The sequence below is a fragment of the Bos grunniens genome, chromosome 19, assembly GCF_055505025.1.
Source record: "Bos grunniens cultivar Pamir isolate PY7600 chromosome 19, Bosgru_T2T1.0, whole genome shotgun sequence".
Lineage (NCBI taxonomy): Eukaryota > Metazoa > Chordata > Mammalia > Artiodactyla > Bovidae > Bos > Bos grunniens.
The window spans coordinates 28,347,324-28,369,024 of record NC_141183.1 but is presented as its reverse complement, the minus strand read 5'-3'; positions in this window follow the sequence as shown (position 1 = coordinate 28,369,024).

Here is a 21,701-nt window from a genome sequence, read left to right as displayed (position 1 = left end):
CTTGGAATACGGAATGAAGCAGGGCAAAGACTAATAGAGTTTTGCTAAGAAACTGAACTGGTCATAGCAAACACCCTCTTCCAACAACACAAGAGAAGACTCTACACATGGACATCACCAGATGGTCAACACCAAAATCAGAGCATCATCAGGAATCCCCAATCCTTTCTGCTCTGCATATTTAGAATTTGGCTCCCTTTTCAAGGTCACAAAATGGCCTCTGGAGTGCCAGACATCATGTATATGTTCCAAGCAGGGAGAAAAGGGAAGAAAACAAGTGGTGCACATATGCGTGTGTGCTAAGTTGTTTCAGTCGTGTCCAACTCTTTGCGACCCCATGGACTGTAGCCCGCCAGGCTCCTCCGTCCATGGGATTTTCCAGGCAAGAGTAGTGGAGTGGGGTGCCATTGCCTTCTCCATCCTGCTTGCTGCTGCTGCTGCTGCTGCTGCTGCTAAGTCGCTTCAGTCGTGTCCGACTCTGTGCGACCCCAGAGACAGCAGCCCACCAGGCTTCCCCGTCCCTGGGATTCTCCAGGCAAGAACACTGGAGTGGGTTGCCATTTCCTTCTCCAATGCATGAAAGTGAAAAGTGAAAGTGAAGTCGCTCAGTCGTTCCGACGCTTAGCGACCCCATGGACTGCAGCCTACCAGGCTCCTCTGTCCATGGATTTTCCAGGCAAGAGTACTGGAGTGGGGTGCCATTGCCTTCTCCGATCCTGCTTGCTAGGGAGGTGGAAAGGTGGTCTTAGCTGCTCACCTGGTCATCTTGGGAGAAGGGGAGATGAGACATTAGGCAGGTGACAAGCAGGCTTCTGCTCAACATCCAAGCCCTGTTTCCTTCTGCCTTATTTGGGATATTGAGGGACAAGGGCTCTCCAGTGCCAGCCATTCCTAGAATCAAGTAAGTCTGATTCCTGAAGAGAAGTATTCTGAATGGGCCTTGCCAACATGGTTTGTCCTCCTCCTTCAAGGGAGGCAAACAGAGCCCCTCGGGAATGCACACAGTCTCACCTCTCCTTGAGAACAGGGCTTATCATCCATAATCATGGGTGCTTTCCAAGATGAGTGATGAGAGCTGCTCTCTTATGGGGTCAGGTCAGGTGGGCCTGAGCTCTGTGGGGGCATTTATGCCAGAGTCTGTGGCTGGTTCTGGAAGCAGTCCCCCACACCAACAATTGTTGATATGAGTGGTTTGTTGGGGAGAAGCCCCACCCCAGCCAGATGCTGCAGGAGGTTCAGGGCACAAATTCCATCTCGGGGAAGTAGATAGGGTCTGGCTCTCATGGGTCACTAGCTGGGGCCCTTGGGATGGGCTGGAGAAGGGTCACCCACAAGCTCTGCCTGGGGAGGCCAGGCCAGGGTGCAGGAGTGAGCCCTGTGAGGCGGGGGCACACATGGGCAGTTCAGGGGGTGCACGGGTCTGTTGAAAGGGACCCAACAGGTGTAGGCAAGTGTCCACAGCATCTGCAGCACCCCGAGAGGTCTGGGCAGGAAACAGAGGCCCAAGGAAGGGACAGAGCCTGTTCAGATGTCAGAGCTGAGACGCTGTCCTGCCCTGAACATCACCAAAGACCCAGGTTATGCCAGCACATGCGTTCCTCCCTTGCTTAGGCCAGCTGTGTGCAAAGCCTGAGCTAGCCCTCCAGATGGGGATGCCTGGCCCTCCAGACAGGGGTGGAGTGCCTGGCCCAGGTGTTCCTCCCAGGATGAGTCTCAGATTCACCTGGTCACTGGCCCCCATGTCGTCACCAGAAAGCAGTCAATCTAAGACATGACCACAGCACCAGGGTGTGTAAACTCAGGGCCTCCTGAAGAATGGGCACACAGAAAGGCGGGTGACCAGGCCCGCCAAGCGGCTCCAGGAGGAGATGGGCTAGTCTGCCGGCTGAATCCAGGGTTAACCAGCTTCTCTTTGGGAGGAAGGAGGTGACTCACCACTGACGCAGCCCATAGTCAAGAAGGTGCCCCTGGCAGCAGGCTTGGAGGGCTTGTGGGTCCCATCACAGTGGAGGTAGGGGCTGCAGGTAGTTGACTTGTGCACAGGTCACAGAGTTGGAGCCTCCACAAATCCCAGCTTCACTAGATTTTACCACTGATTGGCTGTGTGACCTTAGGCAAGTTACTAAACCTCTCTGGGCCTCCATTGCCTTAGAATGGAGGGCTTGGGAGGATTTGACGAGTTACTTTGGTACTTGGCCCACAACAGACTCCCACAGGGATGATGACGGTGGTGGTGATGGTTCAATAAGGAGCATCTGCAGTTTCCTTCTTGGCCACGGGAAAGGCTCACTGTTGCCTCCGTGGCAACTTCCTCCACCTGGGTCCCCTCCTGCCTCACAGAGGAGCTGGACCCAGACAGCTGGGCTCCTAACACAGCCCTCCTGCCCAGAGGACATGCCATGAACGGCCCTCCATGCAGGCCCACACCCAGGAGCTAGTGCTGCTGTCTGCTCCGGTGTCTGCATGAAGCTTCTCCTGGACACTGCCCCCTGAGACTGTGTAGTCCAGGCAGCCTGGCGAACACTGTTCCCTCAGGAGCATTAGCACTCCTGGGCCACCCAGGTTCTCCAAGAACTCCTCCCCCCCACCCCCACACACCTGCTTGTTATGGTATCCCTCACAAATTGTCTTTTAATATCTACTTGCATACCTCTGGGGACAGGAGACTCACCACCTCTCAAGGTCACTCCTCTAATCATTTGAAAGCTTGTCTCTGTCCTGAGCCAACACCCGCCTCTCTACTGGTCTGGCTTTGCTTCCAGGGGGCAGTGAAAATCCTGCAGGTCCGTGAGAGCAGAAGCCCAGGCAGTGTGACCACCCAGCGGTCACCACCTGTCCCCAAGCTGGTCTTGGATTGCTGAGCTGTGGACAGACCAGGCACAGCAATTCCTCCCACTTCTTCCTCCTCCTCTGCCCTTGAAGGCACCAGGCAGCTCCAAAACCTTTATGTGTCATGTGAACACAGTTACATAAATATTACGTGTGCATGATTTTAGGATCATAAGTGATGAGATTTCAAGGTGACAAGATTCTTTGTCTTTTTTTTGGAGAAAATATTTGAATGCAGTGCTTTTTTGGGAAGGAGAGTGGGAGGCGGAGGTGGTTCTGTTTCAGAAACTTGCCTCTCCCGGCTCCTCGCCCCAGCTGGACACCTGCAGGGTGGATCAGGCTCACATCTGGGCATGCACTCCTGGCTATGCCCAGGTGTGGGTGTCACGTTGCAAACAGGCCACTTCTGATGCCAGTGAGGGGGCTTGTTCTGCCATGGGGGGCATACACACTTACGGGGAGGTCCTTAAGAAACAGGCCCTGGTCGGGGGTGGAGGGTGGGGATCAGGTGCCTCCCACACATACTTGTGCACAAGTATTCAGAGCAGCACAATTCACAGTAACCAAGAGGTGGAAGCAGCCAAAGTCTATCCACAGACGAACCAAGTGTGGTCCATACCTGCGATGGCGCATTACTCAGCTTTAGAAAAAGAGGAGATGCCGACCCTTTTTCCAACGTGGATGAAGCTGAAGACATTATGGTGAGTGAAACACGCCAGACACAAAAGGACTTATACCCGGCTGCATGACCCACTTACATAAGACACCCAGAGTCCCAATCCATAGCCACAGGAGGTGGTTCCCAGGGGCTGGAGAAGGGGTGGGGAGCGAGGGCTTAATGGGGACAGTTTCAGTTTGAGAAGATGAACAATTTCTGGAGGTGGAGGGTGGTGACGGCTGCACAACAACGTGAACACAACGCCACCCAGCTGCACACTTTAAAATGATTAAATGGTAAATGCTACTGTTAAGAGTACTCAACCATAACAAAAATACTAACACAACAACCCCGCCCCTCCCTCCACGCCAAAACACCGCGATCATTCGGGGAGGCGCCTCTGCTGGGTGCCTGCCTGGTCTGTGGGCGGAGTGCGTCTCTGCGTGTTTGCCCGCCTCGGTGCAGGGCAGGTGCGCAAAGCAGGCGTTTCGGAGGGAAACTGAGTCTGGGAGTGTGGGGGTGCGCTGGGCCTGACTTGGCCCAAATCCAGACTCCGCGCTCCTTTCCGAGCCCGAGTCCTTCGGGGGCCGGCCCTGAGGGAGGAGGACGGGGGGGCTGGTTAGGCCCCCGGAGCAGACCGCCGCAGGCGGATCAGGTAGGAGGCTTGAGTCAAGCCTCAGCATCAGGGAAGCCTGGCGGGGCCAGCACCGCGCACGCCCTGCCCGCAAACGCTGCCCTCCTGCCACAGCTGCCCCTGAGTCCACGCCGGCCCCTGAGGCCACGCCCGGCTGTGCGGCCGCCGAGCGGACGGGCGCCACCTGTCGGCTGGGAGGGCGCTGCGCGGGCCGGGCGGGGCTTCCTCCGGCTGCCGGCGAGTCTCCGCGCCCTGGGATGACAGCAACCATGGTTTATCTTCCAAGTCCGAGCCCAGAGCCCCCTCTGATAGCCCGGCCGGGGTCATTCTCAGCCCCTCAAACCCCGCTCGCGGGGGCGGCGGGCCCCTGGGCCCCATCTCTGCTCCGTCCTCCAGTACGGCCTTACCCTACCCGGATCACGTCTACCAAGACCCCATTTCCATCCCACATCACCGGCCTGGGAATGTGAATTTGAGTGCACGCTAGTGAACTCATTACAGCCTCTGATGTTTCCTCCTCCCGGCAACCTTCCCCGACCGCCAGGACCAGCCACTGTCCTCCGAGCTGGCCACCTGGGCTGTAGGGGGGTCTGCACTGGACTTGCCTCATCACGCCCAGCTCTGGGAAGGGGAGTCACAGCCTCATCCTTTTTTAAAATTGACTGTGCCTCGTGGCTTGTAGGATCTTAGTTCCCCCAGCTGGAATAGAACCCTGGGCCCTCTGGTACTGGAAGCACAGAGTTCTAAGCGCTGGACCGCCAGGGAACTCCCCAGTCCTCCACCATTCTTATGTGGCAGGAATGGGACCAGCCCCAGGTGGGTATTCAAACTGCAACAAAATTTTTTTTCCCCTCTTACTAAGGCACCCTCATGGATGCCTGCTGCTGCTTCTGCTGCTAAGTCACTTCAGTCGTGTCTGACTCTGTGCAACCCCATAGACGGCAGCCCACCAGGCTCCCCAGTCCCTGGGATTCTCCAAGCAAGAACACTGGAATGGGTTGCCATTTCCTTCTCCAATGCAGAAAAGTGAAAGTGAAGTAGCTCAGTCCTTTCCAACTCTTAGCGACCCCATGGACTGCAGCCCACCAGGCTCCTCCGTCCATGGGATTTTCCAGGCAAGAGTACTGGAGTGGCATGCCATTAGACCTAGACTATTTCAGATGCAATTCAGGATTCACAAGATGAACCTACAGAAAGAACTATCAGATCTCCGTGGTGTGGCACGTTTCATAAAGCAAATCTCAGCCTTTACCCACATGGCTCAGTGAATGGCTATAATTCAAATAGTTGAAAGCAAAACAGAAGGAACACTGTTGTCCTGGATGTTTTTTTAATTCTTGACCCTGCCAGCCAGCAATGTCAAAAACCATGTTCAAGATGGCTTTGCCCCCAGTGCTTTGGAAGTTAGGGAGGCCTGGGGCAGGGGAACAGATTTCTGCCCAAGCATTTACTGTATATGACCAGCCAGCAAATGGGTGTGGACCACATAAGCAGCAAAATGGAAGCATGCTCCTGAGATTAAAATGTTTTCAAAAGCGAATCAAATGCAGAAAGTGCTAAAAAGAAAGGTTACATCAGCACATTGTGCCACATTTGGGAAATGGGCAGGGTGTGACCTATTGCTGAGCAGCCGAACCTGGCCAGCAGGAAGGCCTTGGGCAAGCCCTCTGCTTCTTGTAATAAGAAGGAAAAAAAAACCTTTTATTCAAAGTAGATGACAATTCTGGTTACACAGAACAACAACCATTAATATCACTCACCCGTGTGTGTCGCTGGCCCTCTGTCCTCATTAAAACCCCCATAAAGTGGCGGCAAAACCCTGGTTCCCTGGTGAACATGGCACCCTGAGACCTCCACTGCTGGTGTTCAGGAACTTTCCAACTTAAGGCTTTAAAAATGACACTCAAGGACCTCCCTGGTGGTCCAGTGGTTAGGAATCCACTTGCCCATGCAGGGCACATGGGTTTGATCCCTGGTCCAGGAATATCCCACGTGCCTCGGGGCCACAACTAGTAAAGCCCAGGCACTTTCTAGCTGTAGCAAGAGAGGCCTCTAGCTGTAGCAATGAGAAGCCCATGCACCGCAACTAGGGAAAGCATGTGTGCAGCAGTGAAGACCCAGCACACCCCAAAATTTTAATACTTTTTTAAAAAATGACACTCAAGTGTAGGCTTAAAACTTTGCCTGTATTTCGGATCACCTCTTCTGGATGGGCCTTGGAAGTGGAATTCCTAAGTCAAAGGGAAAAATAATTTTTAAGTTTTTTGATGAGAGATTTCAAACTGGTGGCCGCAGAGCCATTTTGTCTCCCAGCTGAATCTGATTTGTTGCTATTGTTCAGTCACTCAGTCATTTCTGACTCTTTGCGACACCATGGATTGTAGCATGCCGGGCTTCCCTGTCCTTCACCATCTCTCCGAGCTTGCTCAAACTCATGTCCATTGAGCCTGATTTGCCCCATGCAAATTTTTTAAATTCATGTCAACATTTTAAAGAAAGAGGAAAAAAGAATAAAAGAATAAAGATTCAGCTTGTCTTAGAAAATCAGAGCTACCCAATCAATCAATGTAATACATCACATTAATAGAACAAAGGGAAAAAGCCATATGGTCATCTCAACTGATACAGAAAACACATTTACAAAAGCCAACGCCCCTTAGGATAAGACACTCACCAAAATGGGAAGAGAGGAAACATCCTCAGTGTGTAAAGGACATCATACTCAGCAGAAAAGACTGAATGCTTCCCCCTAAGACAGGAGCAAGATGAGAATGCCTGCCCTCACCACAGCTGTTCAGCTTAGTGGTGGAATCCTTGCCAGAGCAATTAGACAAAAAAAGAAAGAAACAAACAAACAAACAAAAATCACCCAAACTGGAAAGGAAGAAGTGAAGTATCTCTGTCCCCAGATGACATGCCCTTTGTTGTTGCTATTGTCTAATCACTCAGTTGCATTTGACTCTTTGTGACCCCATGGACTGTAGCCTGCCAGGCTCCTCTGTCCATGGGATTTCCCAGCCAAGAATACTGGAGTGGGTTGCCATTTCCTCCTCCAGGGGATCTTCCCAACCCAGGGGTTGAACCCAGGTCTCCGGCATTGGCAGACAGGTGCTTTACCACTAAGCTACTAGGGAAGTCCGTGATGTGACCTTACATACAGAGAATTCAAAGAATCCACCGAGTAACTATTAGTGCTAATCATTGAATTTAGCAAAGTTGCCAGGTACAGGATCAACATACAAAAATCAGCTGTATTTCTATACACTAGCAACGAGCAATCCAAAAAGGAAATTAAGAAAATAATTCTACTCACAATGACATTCAAAAGAATAATACTTTGGAATAAATTTAACCAAGAAGGTAAAAGACTTGTACACTGAAAACTACAAAATATTGCTGAAAGAAATGAAAGATGATATAAATACAGGGAAAGACATCTTGTGTTTACAGATTGGAAGACTTCATATTGTTAAGATGCAATACTACCCAAAGCAAATAAATAGATTCAAATCCCAATGGCTTTTTTTTTTTTTTTAAGAAATAGAAAAGCTGGTCCTAAAATGTATATGGAATTGCAAGGGACCCTGAACAGCCAAAACAATCCGGAGTAGAAAAAGATATCTGCAAAAGTCTCATGTGCGTGCTTAGTTGTGTCCGATTCTTTGTGACCCTGGGGGCTGTAGCCCGCCAGTCTCCTCTGTCCATGGGATTCTCCGGGCAAGAATACTGGAGCGGGTTGCTATTTCCTTCTCCAGGGGATCTTCCCAACCCAGGGATCGAACCCAGGTCTCCTGAGTCTCCTACATTGCAGGCAGATTCTTTTACCACTGAGCCATCATGGAAGCCTCAGATCAGAATACAAAAAGAACTCCTACAAGTCAATAACAAAAAGGCAAATAACCCAATTTTTAAAATGGGTATAGGACCTGACTGGAGATTTCCCCCAGAATATACAAATGGCCAACAAGCACGTGAACATATGAAAATGTGTGTAATGTCATTAAGGAGTCAAGCTGAAACCACAATGAAATATCACACCCACTAAGATAGAGTTTGCTTTTGAAGGAAAAATAGTAAGTGTTGGCAAGAATGTGGAAAAATGAGAACTCTTCCATCGCTGATAGGAATGTAAAATGGTACAGCCACTGTGGAAATAGTTTGACAGTTTTCCAAAAAGTGAAACAGAATTACCACATGACCCCACATTTCCACTCCTAGGTATACACCCAAAAGGACTGAAAACAAATTCTCATACGAGGTGTTCACAGCAGCATTATCCAGAGTGGCCGAAAGGTGGAAACCCCTAAACACCAATCAACTGATGAATGGGTACACAAATGTGGTCAGTCCGAACACTGGAATATTATTCAGTCATAAAAAGGACTGAAGTACTGATTCCTCCTCCTGCTGCTGCTGCTGCTGCGTCGCTTCAGTAGTGTCTGACTCTGTGCGACCCCAGAGATGGCAGCCCACCAGGCTCCTCCGTCCCTGGGATTCTCCAGGCAAGAACACTGGAGTGGGTTGCCATTTCCTTCTCCAATGCATGAAAGTGAAAAGGGAAAGTGAAGTTGCTCAGTCGTGGCTGACTCTTAGTGACCCCATGGACTGCAGCCTACCAGGCTCCTCTGTCCATGGGGTTTTCCAGGCAAGAGTACTACAACATAAATAAACCTTAAAACTTCATCCTAAGGAGAGAAGCCAGATTTGACAATCACGTATTGCATGGCTCTGTTTATATGACAAGGTAACAGAGACAGAAAGCAGACTTGTGATTGCTGGGGGCTGCGGCGAGTGGGAGGGGTGCACAGGTGGTGACAGGGTCTCCTCCCGAGGTGACAGAACATTCTGGAACCAGACTCAGGGGACAGGAGCACCGCAGGTGAGCGTGCTGAACGCCACGGATATGCACACTTGAAAATGGCTAAAATGGTAAATCGTACCTCAATCAAAAGTTTAGAAGCCAGATAACCTGGCTCCGGGCCCCAGCCATTGGAGACCAGATCACCTTCTTCTACCCGAGGATGAAAGAGAGACATTCTCAGACAACTGGGGAGTCCCAACCCTTTGGGGGTGGGCAGCACGGGAGCCAAGGATGTGAAAAGAACTGGGGGGAGACACAGGCAGCCCCGAGCACCATCTGTCCACAGGGACTCGTGTGGTTGGAGATGGACTGTCTGTATCAGTCTGAGTACAGCCACCAGCCACTTGGTGTCCAGCACATCAGGAAACTGAGATGCTGAATTTTTAACTTGACTTAATTGGAATTGAAGTGTAAATTTCACAAGACTTTAGGGGCTGTGCTGACGCTGGTCACCTTCGTGTGCTGCCCCACCTGGTGGCTCCCCTCCGAGGCTCTGCCCAGCAGCAGGGCCTGAGATCCTCTGGGGTCAGCTCATCACCCTGCCCCAGCAGGCAGCAGGTCTTCCCATCTCAGTAACATCATCACTCTGCTAGCCCACGAGCCCTGCTCTCTGTGGCCCCTTAGATGTCTGGTCTCCCTGCCGCTGCTCCTCTCGTGCCAGGACCACGGGGGCCTGGTTAGGAGGAAGCCCACGGCCCTGCAGGCACTCCTCCCAGACAGCACCCGCCTTTCCTAGCAGGAGCCCAGAATACTCAGGTTGCTAATTTGAACCCAAATAGTGAAGTTCTCTCTCTCTCTCTCTCGCCTCTTTAGGCTCTCATTCTGTAATTTCAGTTTTCAAAAACAAAACCCTCCTACCTGCAAAGCTCGTAGATGGCTCCTGAGAGCTGCCTCGTAAAATAAATGGATCTCCTGTGGTTTTACGGTTTCATAATCACCCCATGTAGCAGTGGTGCAGTTCCGAGGGAAGCTGGCCCAGAGCCGCAGGTGAAGGGGCACGAAGGCAGAACGTTTAGACCAGCGAGTGAGCTGAACCCCTGGACAGCGTTGTCTGTGGGTTCCTGGTCTTAAACCGGACAAATGCACACCCACATTTACTGTTCTAATGGGTATGGGGATGAACAAACAGAGAAGCTTATTAATTCATTCAGCAAGCATTTATGGCCTCCTGTGTGCCAGACACTGGGTGTATTAGTCAATATTCTCCAGAGAAGGAGAACCAATAGAATTGAAAAATACGTACATGTGTATGTATCCTACTCATATGGATATGCAAAGAACCTAGAATATTCAAAATAACTCTGAAAAATAGCAAAGTTGGAGAACGTACACTAGCTGGTTTAAAGCTACAGTGAAAAGGAGAGTGTGGCATTGGTGTCCAGCAGACAATTAGGGCAATAGTACAGAACAGAAAGTTTAGAAATAGACCCACGGGTCTGGACAAGTGAATTTCAACAAAGGTGCAAAGGAAACTTAGTGAATAAAGGCTAGTGTTTCAACAAATGGTGCTGGAACAATTGAAGTCTGTATGCAAAAAATAAAAAAGGAAGAACTTGGATTTATACATAAAAGTTAATAGGTGGAGGGATAGATTGGGAGCTCAGGATTGACATGTACACACTGCTATATTTAAAATAGATAATCAGCAAGGACCTACTGTAAACAAGTAAATAAACAAATTTAATACAAAATATTGCTAATACACTGTATACAAAAATCAACACAAAAGGGAACACGGACCTTGATGTAAAACCTAAAAGTACAAAACTTCTAGAAAAATATATGAGAAAATCTTAGTTAAGCAAAGACTTCAGACACGACACCAAAAACACCATAAAAGAAAAAAAAAAATAAACAGTTGAACAAATGCCCAGAAGGTTTTAATATTCAGAGCCATGCAAGAAATAATTGACGAAATCCCCAGAGGGGCCTTGTTTCCAACTGGTTGTGTCTGCTCCATATTTTTCTGACCCACTTTCTCTGAACAAGCCCAGCGGTGCCTTGTCCCATCCTGGAGGTAACCTTTCTTGTAGTTTGGTTTCTGCATTTTCAGTCCAGCTTTTGCAGTGTACCCCTGGGTGTAAGTGCACCGCATATTATTTGGGGTCTGTGTTAACATTCACACCAATTAAACCACTTTTCTTCAGACCCCAGGTGACACACACGATCTACTTCTTCCTCCTGCAGTGCAGCATCCCACTGCCAGGATGTGTCACGTCCCAGGTCCCTGTTGCTGCCTCAGAGTCTGGGCAGGAGATGGACAGATGGGGACATAGAGCTGGAGCAGCCAAAACAAGAAGCTGAATGAATGTGGGCAGGGCTGGCCAGAGCTGCACCCCCCCACACTCCCCCAGTCTCTGCTTTCGAACGTCCTTGCGGGGACCATTGTTCTCAGGGAGGGGGTTGTGCAGAAGCTCCTCCAAGATCACCAGGAGGTCTGAATCTGCATTACCCTGGCTAGTTCTACCCAAGAAGGTGTGTGTGTGTGTGTGCACGTCTGTGTGTGTGCCTGTGCATGTGTCTGTGTGTATGCACGTGTCTCTGTGAGTATGCACACGTGCATGTGTGTGTGCACACTCAGTTGTGTCTCACTCTGTGTACGATGACTATTTTGACCTACAAATGAAGGCACCTCACAAAGGAATTTACCGAGTCGCCTCCTGGAGGGTCACCAGGAGGACCCCATGGGGCTTCCTTTTCCTTTTTTGGCCCAGCCATGCAGTTTCCAGGATCTCAGTTCCCTGACCAGGGATAGAACTCAGGCCCTCTGCGGTAGACGCGCTGAATCCTCACCACTGGATGGCCAGCCAAGCCCCACCATGGGGTTTTCTTTACACAGTTCTGTCAGCACGACCCCCTTGAACCCCTGCAATCCACAGAGTGACAGAGGACAGAGTCCAGGGTCCAGCCTCAGCCCTGGCCCTTGCGAGCATGACTCTGTACTTCTGTCTTTTCATTCGTGGCTGGGGCATCACAGCTGGAGCCAACCACCCAGAAAGAACCAGTGGGGGGCGGGGCGGGGGCAGGGCCCTGGCGGGTCCTCCGAAACACTTCTCTTCTGTACAAAGAACAAAAGTGCCCACCTTTCTCTCACTTCCTTTTTGGGGCCTGGGCGGTTGGCCTGTGAGTGGCCAGCTGCTATTTTTGGGTCTCGGCTGCTCCATGTGAAACCCTAGTCCCTCCACAGAGGAAGGGGGGCCCCAGTGACCTTGCTCTTGGTCTGGGGTGCAGCCAGCACAGGTGCGGCGGTCAATGCTCAGAATGACATGCACGTTGGAAGGCCGGGCGGGTTCCACAGGCAGATTTCCTAGCAGATAAGCGCCGAGCGTGGTATTTATAGCTGCTCAAATCAGAGGGCCTGCCGTGGGACCACGCCATCTCCTCCCCTGGTTTTGATGGAAAGAAAACAGGCCCAGGATACGGAGAGCCTGGGCTGAGGTCACACACAGAGCCTGGGACTCCTCCTGGGGGGCAGGGCTACCCGTCAAGAGCAGGAACAGGATGGGTTTTCTTGGATCTGGGACCTCTCCCCCGCCCACCCCCACCCCTGTGCTCCCAGTGGGCGAGGCTGAGCCACAGGGGAGCAGGGCCAGGGCCGTGCACAGTCTGGGGTCCTGGGGTCTGCATCAGGGCAGACGGGGGCTGCCTGCCTCCCCAGCTCCCTGCCCCTCCAGGGCAGCCGTCTGCAGCCTTTTCTTCTGCACCATCTGGGCTGCTCTCTGGCTTCACTGTGACCCGATTTCACTGGAATGAAAGTGGCCATGTGGGGCCTGTGCCATGAGCCAGACATGGTCAGGGCTGTCCTCACGGAGGAGTGAGGTTCACACAGAGCCTTGCAGGAGCCAATGGGTCACCCGAGCAGGTACCCAGCAAAGGTCTTTCCAGGCCAAGGGAACCCCACAGGCAAAGGCCTGGGAGGGAGCCTGGGTCTGGGGTGGTGGGCTCTGAGAAGGAGGGATTCGGTCTCCCAGGCAGAGGGTTCTGGGCAGAGAAGGATGAAGCTGTGTCCTGGGCTGTCGGTTGCACTGGTCCCAGGCGGGGTCACTGGCATGGGCGGGAATGGCCAGTGTGGAAGCCACCTGGCCAGGCCAGGTGAAAGGGAAGTGGCTTGGAGGAGGCGGGGCCAGAGGCCAGAGTGGTTGTCTCAAAATCACCTTGAAGGGACCCCTGCACTTTCAACGGATGGGGGTGTGGAGGGAAGTGGGGAGTTGGAGCCCACGAGTGCTGTATATGCAGCAGCAGGCTGACCACTGGCTGTGCCATCCCCTGGATCCCCACTCAGCACCCAGCAGTCTGCTCGGCGAGGGCTCAGGAGTGGTGGTCCTATTGGTGACAAGACCAGGGCTCCTGCTCACGGGGATCTGGGGCAAGTCTCCTCCTTCTCCACGTCCCCCTTCTTCCTGAATCAGATGTGGGGCCACTGGACAGGCATTTCCGGAGTGTCTCCTCCCACTGCTCCCCCAGGACACAGGTGGACCAGCCCAGGTCCCTTCCAAGGACACAGGAGATGACATCTCAGGGCTGAAACAGGAGGCCGAGTGGGGCCGGGGCCGGAGACTAAGGGTGCGCCCGAGCTCTGTTGGCCGGGAGAGGTCTCCCGTGCCAATGGCGGAGCTGATGCACAAAGGAAGTTGGGCATCAGGCAGGCATAGGGAGGGAGGGAAGAATGTTTCCAGCAGAAGGAACAGCGTGTGCAAGGGCCCTGAGCCACTACAGGACGTGGCCGGTGAGACACTAAAGGGTTTGCAGGCAGAGAAGTGCCAACTGGTGGGCCAGGGTGACACAGGTGTGGGGCGTGGTTGTGAAATGTGTGGTTGTGACATAGGTGTGAGGGGTGGTTGTGACACAGATGTGCTTGTGACACAGGTGTGCCATTTCTGCTTCTCTCCCTAGCGTGGTTCCCAGGAGGGTCTCCTGGCACCACTAACCCAGGCGGACAGCCTCGTGGAGAGGGAGTAGGTGCTGGCCTTGCCCCGCCCTGGGTGTCAGCCACCCTGAACCAGGAGGGGCCCCGGATGGGGTGGCGGAGATTGGGGGCAGGGCCCTGTGCCCTTCTGCTGTGGGCCCAGAAGCAGTCCCCATCACCTGAGAGGATGGTGGGTGGGAAGTTGGCTCATAAAGTCCCCTAAGGGAGTGGGAGTGTGAACTCTGGGATGCAGAGCATCCTGACCCCAGCAGTGTCATTCCTGGAAGAAAGATTCTGGGCTCATCCTCCTGGGACAAGTGAAACCCACACCTGATGCACCGCCCCCCCCCCCGCAGCCCACTGGGCCCCAGCGGCTTCCCTGTGGATTCAAAGGAAGGGAGGGTCATTCCTGGGGAAGAGCTTAAGATCTTCATTTCACCTGTCTTCATCATTCACTTTACAGACTAGGAGACTGAGGCTCAGAGAAGGGATGCTTTGGCTCGAAGCAGGGCCTGGCTGTCTGTGCAATGCTGTCCTCACTGGGGACAGGGCCAAGGACTTAGGCCTCCCCGGAGCTCGAGATTTCACTCCCAGGTAAGCTCTGCAGCAAAGGAACGTTTGCACAGCTGTTTGTAATAACCCTGAACTGAACTTCCCAACGTCCATCAGCCTGAGGACGCAGTGGGTGACCCACAGCAACACACGCAACACAGGCAGAGTGGGGGCCACACCAACAGGCACAGATGGTCCCCAGGGGCTTCTCACCAAGGTCAAGATCAGGCAAAACGAGCCTGGGATGAGGTGACCCGACGGGAGGGAATGGCCCTGGGCTTCTGAGGGCCAGAAACCATCAGCCCAGGTGCCAAGGAGTCAGACGCTGGAGCTCTGTGTCACCCTCAGCACCAGAGCCCAGAATCAACAGACTGGGAGGCAGGAAGGAGACCCAGGACGCCAGGGCAGCTTGAGGAGGACCTCGTCCAGTTCCGGTGCAGCTTCGTGCTTCTCCCCAGTTCTGGAACCATGGACAGGTCCTTGCTGAGGCACCACCTCTACCCGTGGAGCCGGGTATCACCTTCTCACCAAGGACCCGCTTTGCTGGTCTCCTTCCTCTCCCTCCACCCAGCCGAACCAGAAGGAGGCAAACGCGTAAGCATCGTTTGCTCTTAATTTTCAGCCTTCTTGTCCTTCCTTTATTCACTCGACATGTGCGTACTGTGCTCAGAGCTCACCGCTGGGCTGAGGGCCAGTCCCCGCTCTGCTGCCCCTCCCAGCCTCCCTTCCCACCCAGGACCTGAGCGGAGGCACCTGCTCCTGGAGCCCTGATGCTGGGGGTCGAGGGGGTGCCTGGAAACGTCCCCCCCCAACACTACATGTGAAACAGAGGGCTGGGGAGGGGCCAGGAGGGAGTGGGGAGAGCGGTTCCTCCTGCTTCCAAACCCGAGACACTACCAGTGTCTGGAGCCTTGCACTGTCCCCCCACCTGGCTACAACCTGCCCCAAAACTACAAGAAACTGGGAGACCACCCCCCTCTCCTTCCTGAGCTGCCCTGAGGAGGGGCACTGGACAGCCTTCTGTTTTCTGACCCAGAAATCCTGTTTAGAAAGCTGGGAACTATTTGTAAGGCTGGACTTTTTCATTTACAAACCATTTCTCTGCTCACTGCCCAGGGGAGGGGAAACAAAGCTCGAGCCATTTTCTCCCCTCTTGGAGTGTTGGGCAGGTGGAAGGGGCCATGTGGAGGGAAAGGTTTGGGGCTGGAGGCAGCACTTACCAGTTCTGTGACCTTAGGCAGGTGGGTGCACCTCTCTGACCCTCTGTGTCCTCTTCAGCAAAACAGAATAATAAATACAAGCATTTCCAAGTGGATCAAATAAGGTCTGACTAGGTGAAGTGCCTGATGCATGGTGAGCCAGTCATGGGTGGCAAGTGCTATTATTAATAGAAAAGTGAGAGCCTTAGGAGCTGATAATAATAAGGATAATAAGCACACTACCTCCACAGGCCCACCTAACGGTGGCTCCAAGGGCTCCCCTGGTCACTAACACAGCATCTGCTCTGGCCTCAGGGGCCCAGGTGCACTCCCCAGGCCCCCTCCTTCCCCCGAGTGACCACAGGCCTTCTCTCAATGGCCACTGAGCATGTGTGCATAGCCTCACCAGCAATCGGGAAATTAAAGCCACAACATACACTTCTCACATGTGAGGTTGCCAAAAAATCTAAACAACCCTGTCCTGCACAGAAAGAGACACAGAGGAATGAGGAAGGTTGCCCATCACCACAGGGAGTGAGTAGGATGGTGATAGTCACCGAAATCGGCGTGTGCAGACCTCAAGGTCTGAGGTCCTGCTGGACAACACCCACCCCCCAGAGAGATGCTTGTGTATTGGCACAAAGAGACTACACAGGTATCCCTGGGATACCGCTGCTCATAACACCAAGGGATGAGAGACACCTAGGTGTTCCTCCTCTGGGGATGGATGGGGAGTGGGTGTGGGGTGGTGAAAATGACCACAGGAGGTCCACACGAGCAACACACCAGGTCCACACCAGGAACACACCAGGTCCACACCAGGAACACACCAGCAATACACCAAGACTACACCAGGAACACACCAGCAACACACCAGGAACACAACAGGACCACACCAGGAACACACCAGGAACAAACCAGGACCATACCAGGAACACAACAGGACCACACCAGGACCACACCAGGCACACATCAGGACCACACCAGGAACACACCAGGTCCACACCAAGAATACACCAGGAACACTTCAGGTCCACACCAGGACCATACCAGGAACACAGCAGGACCACACCAGGAACTCACCAGCAACACACCAGGAACACATCAGGACCACACCAGGAACACACCAGGTCCACACCAAGAATACACCAGGTCCACACCAAGAATACACCAGGAACACATCAGGTCCACACCAGGAACACATCAGGTCCACACCAGGACCACACCAGAAACACAGCAGCAACACACCAGGACCACACCAGGCACACACCAGGACCACACCAAGAACACACCAGGACCACACCAGGCACACATCAGGACCATACCAAGAACACACCAGGACCACACCAGGCACACATCAGGACCACACCAGGCACACACCAGGACAACACCAGGAACACACCAGGTCCACACCAGGAACACACCAGGCATGCATCAGGCACATACCAGGCCCACACCAGGAACACTCTAGGTCCACACCAGGAACACATCAGGAAAACACCAAGAATGCACCAACCATGTGTGCACTAATTCGAGTTGATTGCAATAATGGGTAAAAACATGATGATATATACAGAGTTCTATTTATACAAAACATTTAAAAACGACATGCAAATAGTGCTCTGTACTGTTCGTTCAGAGATAAACACCTTCTTTTGAAGGTATAAAAATAAGCCTGGAGGACAGAGCCATGTTGATGAGGGTGGTTCCTCCTGGTGAGGGGAGGAGTCAGGTGGGGGCAGGCAGCTTCAGAGCTTTCACTGTAATCTTTTCTTTTTTAAAAGAAAAACTTGAAGGCGAATATGCCAACCTCATAACATGATTCTGGGTGGTGAAAATACAGGTTTTGTCATATTATTCATTGTTATTTTCTGTATATTTTTTTCATCAAAGGAAACAAAAATAAAGCTCTCCTTCACAGAGAACACAGTCTAGGAAACGTGGGAGCAATGACAGCTTTGGAAAGGCATCAGTGAAAGCTGCAGCCATCACCCGCAGTGGCTGGGGACCAGGACGCACGGGGCGCCAAAGCATCAGCCACAGGTGACTGGTTGGGTGTGCCGGAGCCTTTACATGGGGACATCTGGTCCTGCCAGTGTCATGCGAGGCGGGTGAGCTGACACGGGGCTCCACTTGATGAGATGCAATAGGAAGGACACTCCTCACCTGGGGGTCTTCTCAAAACGTGTGGCCCGACCCAGGGGAGCCCACAGAGACACTGTTCAGTGTTCAGGACTCACAGAAGGAAGAGGAGGACAGAGTTACACCAGGCAGGGCGGGGCAAGCAGAGAGGAGGCTGCAGGGCACTCCACAGGACACGCGACAGAAGACGGGAAAAGAAGAGAGCAAAGAAGGAGAAAGAGCAAAAGGGAGGGAATGATGCTAGAAGAAAAAGGACCTGAGACAAACCAACGGCAGGCGTGACCCTCGCTGGATCCTGAATCACAGGAAGCAGGCACGGGACTTCCCTGGTAGTCCAGCGGTTAGCAACCTATCTGCCAACGCCAGGGACATGGATTTGATCCCTGGTCCGGAAAGGTCCCACGTGCTGCAGGGCAACTAAGCCAGTGAGCCACGACTACTGAACCCGCGCTCTGCAACAAGAGTCGCCCCTGGAGTGAGAAGCCAGCACACCACAGCTGGAGAGCAGCCCCCACTCGCTGCAACTAGAGAAAGCCCGCACAGCAGCAAAGACCCAGAGCAGCCGAAAACACAATAAGCAAATAAAAATTTAAAAAAAAAGGAAGCAGCCATGAAAACTTCTTAGGGCTGGGAACTGGGAACCTTAAATACGAACGAGGTATTAGATGATGCCTTTGAATTATCACTGATTTTCTTAGCTATGGACATGACCGTCTGTGTGCAAGAAGGTCCGCTTCTCTGGAGACACCTGCGAGGTGTCTAAAAGCGCCGTCCTAAGGTCAGCAGAAGGTACCAGTCGAGACCGACTGCGGATGGCAGACCCTGCCCTGAACAGGGCTCAGCCCCTGCAGGTCCCAGGGGTATTCATCTCAGCCCACGTTTAACCTTTCTCTGACGTTTGAAGTTCTCATATTAAAAAAGTTTTGAGGGGAAATTTTTTTTAATGGAAAATAAGTATTTTGCACAAAAAGCTGGAATTCACTATAAAGAAACCACTATTTGCTTCTTCGAAGTGGGTTTTGCTAAAATGCCGGCCTCCGACATTTCTGAGAAATTAGCACAAACTGTAGCAAAGAGGAAATTCAGCACCTCTGAGTCGGGTATGTAAATCGAATCATGAAAATCAGGGCTTTCGCTGCATTTCTAAGAAATGTCCTTTTTTGGATACTCTTGCTTTTGTCTTGCCCCTGGGACTCTCTTAGAGCGGGTTGGGCCTCCAGGCGTGGGGCGGGGGGCAGCGTGGGGACAGCAGACAGTGCTGGGGAAGTGGTAGCCACCAGGCCCCAGGGGGCTGACACCACTCTAGGGGCTGGGACCTCAGGGCCCAAACCTCACACGCACATGCGGACAGTGGAACCATCTCGCTGGAACATTCCGTCTGGCTGAGTAATTCCACCTAAGGAACTCAAGCCTTAGCATGAGACACAGAAAAGGTAAAACACGCGTGCAATGAAGGCGGGGACATTTAGAACAGAGCCTGCAGAGCTGTTTTATTTTTCCGGATGAGCACAGAAGAGCTTATCTAAAAAGACAAGGACTTGACTGATAAGATGTATTAAGTGGGGAAAGGACCCTGTTAACAGTGTTTAACCTGCAAGAAAAAAATGTGTGGGGGGTGATGAGGCAAAATCCATCAGCAGGTGAAACGTGCAATCAGGTTCTGCCGGAGGCCAAGGGGCCGGATCAGCTCACTGGCTGTGGCAGAGCCTCCTGTCCTGCCTGGCAGGAGAGGCCCCTCCTGCACAGGTTTGTTTCTCTTTACCATGTCCTGTTTAACTGTTTAAGGACACAGTGGAGTGGAACCAGCTCCAAACCCTGAGGTTACCCTGTCTTTGCTCTAGTTTTAGAACTCTCACATCCCCTTGATGATGGAGCTTAAAATTAGAATCCAGAGTCTCCTCTGAGACACTGAGAAAGGGCTGCTTTCAGAATGAGGAGCAGAAATCGGCACCTGCTCTGAGGGCTCCTGGCACAGGGAGAGTCACACAGGGGTGCAGTTCCTGCTTGGGGGGTGACAGTCCCTGCTGGGGGGAGTCACTCAGGGGGGCAGTTCCTGGTGGGGGGAAGTCACACAGCAGGGCAGTTCCTGCTGGGGGTATAGTTCCTACTGAGGGGAAGTCACACAAGGGGCAGTTCCTGCTGGGGGTGTAGTTCCTACTGAGGGGAAGTCACACAAGGGGCAGTTCCTACTGGGGGGAATCACACAGGGGGCAGTTCCTGCTGGGGGAGCAGTTCTTGCTGGGGGGAGTCACACAGGGGGCAGTTCCTGCTGGGGAGGAGTCACACAGGGGGCAGTTCCTGCTGTGGGGGGCAGTTCCTGCAGCGGGGAGTCACACAGGGGGCAGTTCCTGCTGAGAGGGCAGTTCCTGCTTGGGGGGAGTCACACAGGGGGCAGTTCCTCCTGGGGGGGGTACTTTCTGCTGGGGAGGAGTCACACAGGGGGCAGTTCCTGCTGGGGGTTAGTTCCTACTGAGGGGAAGTCACACACGGGGAAGTTCCTGCTGCGGGGTGGCGGGGCAGTTCCTGCTGGGGGGGGCAGTTCCTGCTGGAGGGGCAGTTTCTGCTGGGGAGGAGTCACACAGGGGGCAGTTCCTGCTGAGGGGGCAGTTCCTGCTGGGGGGGAGTCACACAGGGGGCAATTCCTGCTGGGGGGGTAGTTCCTGCTGGGGAGGAGTCACACAGGGGGTAGTTCCTGCTGGGGAGGAGTCACACAGGGGGCAGTTCCTGCTGGGGGGGGGTAGTTTCTGCTGGGGGAATCACACCAAGGGCAGTTCCTGCTGGGGATTAGTTCCTACTGAGGGGGTCACACAAGGGGCAGTTCCTGCTGGGGGTGGAGTCACACAGGGGGCAGTTCCTCCTGGGGGGGAGTCACACAGGGGGCAGTTCCTGCTGGGGGGGGTAGTTTCTGCTGGGGAGGAGTCACACAAGGGGCAGTTCCTCCTGGGGGGGTAGTTTCTGCTGGGGGAATCACACCAAGGGCAGTTCCTGCTGGGGGTTAGTTCCTACTGAGGGGAAGTCACACAAGGGGCAGTTCCTGCTGGGGGTGGAGTCACACAGTGGGCAGTTCCTGCTGGAGGGGCAGTTTCTGCTGGGGTGGAGTCACACAGGGGGCTAATCCCTGCTAGGGGGTGACAGTCTCTCCTGGGGGCAGAGTCACACAGTGGGGTAGTTCCTGCTGCAAGGGGCTGTGGCGGGGGAGGGGTCCCACGGGCTGCCGTCCTATATGAGCTTCATGTTCACTGTTTGGGCAGAAGGAAATGAGGCTCCCTGAGATTCCCAAAGGCCCCCAGCTTGTTCTGTCTGGTGTAATAAAATCTAACCTTGAGCAAAGAGGCTGGAAGAAAGAAGTGGCGATCCTATTTGTAGGTTCCCTGCCCAGGAGCAGACATGATTAGTCTGTGGTAGCATCAGAATGCTGGCTATTCTGGGTGAGGGGGGTGCTGCCTGTGAGGGGGAGGGAGGCCTTCTGGGGGCTGCAAATGTTTCAGGTCTGGATCTGGGGAGCATTCCCTGGGTTTGCCCCTCATAAGTAGTTGCTGGCCTGCCTGCTGAGAATACTGTATTTTACTGCATGTAAATGACACCTCCAATTAAAGAAAAGAGAGTCAACAAAACCCACTGCTTGTAAACAGTGTTTGAACAAAAGCATTAACAAGCTGTGATGAGTAGTGATACTGGTGGTTGGGGACCTGAGACTTCAGCTCTCATTGCCCAGAACCAGGGTGGATCTTGTTTTTCATTTCATGCATAACTTTGCTGATGTTAGAACTCCAAAGGATGAGACCGTGTGTGGCCATAGAGACAGCAGTCGGTGCAATGGGTCTGTTCCTGGAGACACCATCTGCTCACTCCTGGGAGCCAGTTTCTCTGTGAGGTGGTGAGAGTCCCAGCCCTGGGGGTGTGCAAGTGGGTGAGGAGGC